Source organism: Phalaenopsis equestris, unplaced genomic scaffold (genome assembly GCF_001263595.1).
Source record: "Phalaenopsis equestris unplaced genomic scaffold, ASM126359v1 Scaffold000268, whole genome shotgun sequence".
Lineage (NCBI taxonomy): Eukaryota > Viridiplantae > Streptophyta > Magnoliopsida > Asparagales > Orchidaceae > Phalaenopsis > Phalaenopsis equestris.
Genome location: NW_018164710.1, coordinates 300,588 through 303,744, shown reverse-complemented (window position 1 = coordinate 303,744; position 3,157 = coordinate 300,588). Strand labels below are relative to the sequence as shown.

The 3,157-nt window shown below is 33.4% G+C and overlaps 1 protein-coding gene across 1 annotated transcript in view; it reads left to right on the top strand.

Moving 5' to 3' along the window:
* The window catches only part of LOC110024702 (ABC transporter B family member 21-like), a 62,091-nt gene that overhangs the window by 1,316 nt on the left and 57,618 nt on the right, over positions 1-3,157 (top strand).

The following is a 3,157-nucleotide window of genomic DNA, read 5'->3' as shown; positions in this document are numbered from 1 at the left end:
ACTCAAATCGAGCGGCTCGACAAGACGAATCCAACGAGCCTAATATTGCTCAATTCCAACGTCATTAAGGCACTCAAATGTCCATCAAATGTCATCTGATCAAAGGGAGCTCTCCGGACCGTCCGATCGAAAGGATTCATATTCCTGCATTAATTGCACTCAAAACACTATAAATAGAGCCTCACCCCTCACATGAAAGGGGAGAGACTTAAGAGAGAACTTGAGGCTTTGACTCTGTCAACCACCACCGTCCATCATCAGCCACCGCTGACTTCTGTCGACCCCCGTCGGACACCGCTAATCGCCGCCAGTCACCACTAACCTCCGTCAACCACCACCGTCCGTCATCAGCCACCGCTGACCTCTGTCGCCGACCACCGACGTCATCAATTGTCTCCAACTACCGTTGATCACTGTTGGCCTCCATCAACCATCGCTTACTAGACGTAATCAGTTGACGTTGTAAAGTGGAAAGCTAGTTACCATTTCACGCCTGTGGGACAAGGGGCATTTGTAATACAAGGGGTATTTGTAATCATCAACTTATAGTGGATTTTTACAATTGGGCCAGACCCCATGATTTTTCTCCTTTTTACGGGTTTTCCACGTAAAAATTTCTGGTGTGATCACAGCTCGATTCATTTTTATCTGAGTCTGTGCTGAATTCTCGTGCAACGCTAAGACGATAATCCATTACTCTATCGCCACAAATTTTCTAACACGCATCAATATGCATTTTCTTTTTTGACCCCAACAGAGCATTAATTAACACCTTATGGTTCTACATGAAAAAGGATTAAAATTAAATAGTTGATATTATTCTACGGTAATTTGAAATTCCCAAACTAATGCTTCTACATTTCGACACGAACCATTAACTCGGAAGGCGTTAACGACTAATAAAATTTAAGATGTTAAATGTAGTCGGAAAAATGTTTGTAAAAAGTTCAACTTTTGTCATGCTTTCTTTAATTTTTTGAGGAATAAAAAATCAAAAATATTGAAGATGTAGTCACATTCAATGAAAAAAAAATGTTAATTTTAATCGGTTTGGTGACAGAAGAAAATTGTAATTTTTTTATTGAATTTTGACCTTAGAATTAAATTTATGATATGTTTGGCGCAACTGTTGATTATTTATAATATGTTGATAAATAGATTATTCTAATAATCTGATAATCTGTAGACTAACAGAATAAACTGACTTGCTGTTTGGGGCAGCTTATTCAGAACAACCTACTGACAGCTGTTGTTGAATAAATAAGCATGCTGCCCATGTTTAGTTAAGTTGTTTGCAACAGAATGAGCAGAAGAAAGATTGGGGATGACAATATTGGCAAATTTCGTTAAAAATCTTTACCTTGGTTTCGATCTCGTTGCGGGTAAGGAGGAAAAAATTCGATCGGGAAGGCGAGAGCAAGGGAGAGCGGAGAAGGGCAGAACAAAAAAATCTTATCCTAACGTGCTATGCAGATGCAGAACGCGGACAACTATATTATTATCCCACTCAGCATTTTGGAGCGGCAAGATTAAGCAGGACGAACGCCAGTACGACGGCGTTTACAAAAACGCTGCTGCAGCCTAATAAGCTGCCACAAACGAGCACTTAGTCCCTGTCAATTTAAACAAGAAGAATCTTGTAGAGGACTTCACCAAACAATGAAAAATAATCTTAAATTTGAAAATTTTAAGAATATTGTTAATTTTAGATGATTAATTTTTATTATGTTTTTTTGTTGAAGCATATAATTAAAGCTCAAAATCTAGTATTCATACTATTCGTCTTGGAAATATGAACACTTAGTTATGCTATAAATATTAAAAATCAAAATTTAAATTTTGTAATAAGCAATCATCAGTCTCATATTCTATTCTAATGATAGTAGCGCACCGGCCTACCATTAGAATTTTATTTCAATTCTATCATTAGTTTAGCATATAATGATAAACCGGCCTATCATTAGTATTCTATCATTATATATTTCCATACCTTCTAATTTAAAATTATACTAACTCCTTCCCATTTGGAAGATAATCATGATAACTCGCATTTTCTTCTGGAATCGGGCTATCAAATATGACATAGAACTAAATACTTAAACATTACATCTCAACTAAACACCACTAATCAAATAGCTTATAATATATGTTAAAATACATGGAGGCCCAAATAAAGTTATAAGATTAGTAATGAATGATTTGGCATTTGGAGATCATGCTTATAAGAATAACAAATGATAGTGAGCGGTGCTATTTGTCTTTCGACGGATCACAATTAAATATATTTTATCTCATAAGCAAAAATTTTTATACAATACTGCAAAATGCAAATTATGAAATAACAACTATTAAAATTTTAAAAATATTAAATAAATCATAGTTTAAGCAAAGTTACAAATTTTGTGGAAATCTTATTGTCACTGATGGCCATCTATGTTACTATTTGTCAAATATATGGATCTTTTCATGGCCATTCACAAATTTATAAACTAATCGTCGATTAACTTTGTGATGGGTCATATACTTGGCCACAATAAATAAATTATAAACTATTTATTTCCATTTTCTTTCCACCCATTTCAAAACCGTATCCCTTGCCCGACCCCACTAGAATATTGTACCTTGATTTGCCACCCATAAAATTCATCACCCATTTTCATGTCCAAGAGCACCTTCATTTAAAAAAACAATGTTTTTGTTCAATTCAACCTGAACTAGTGTATGCATGGTCATGTCAAAATCATATTATATCCCATGATGGTACGAGACGCATGATCCCGGCTTACTGTTTATGTGCACAGTATAATAATGTTTTTTATTATATTTTTCACTTATATTTCCTTACTTTGCAACAGTACAAAAAATTTAATCCTGAAGAAAATAAGAATTTAACCTTTTAATTTATATATATATTGGGATACTACGCAAGTATACATATCGTTATCAAATAATATATAACTTTTTTTATTAAGACCTGAATATTGAACTCACACGAAAAATTTACAATATGCAATATTGATTAACAAACTTTCTATTTCAAAAAGACAATTATTTAAACTATAGATATTTTTACAGTAATTAAAATTCAATTTTTTTTTGTATTTTTGAGATTTTGACAAAATAGTAACAACTTTTAAAGATAACTTGAGTTTATGTA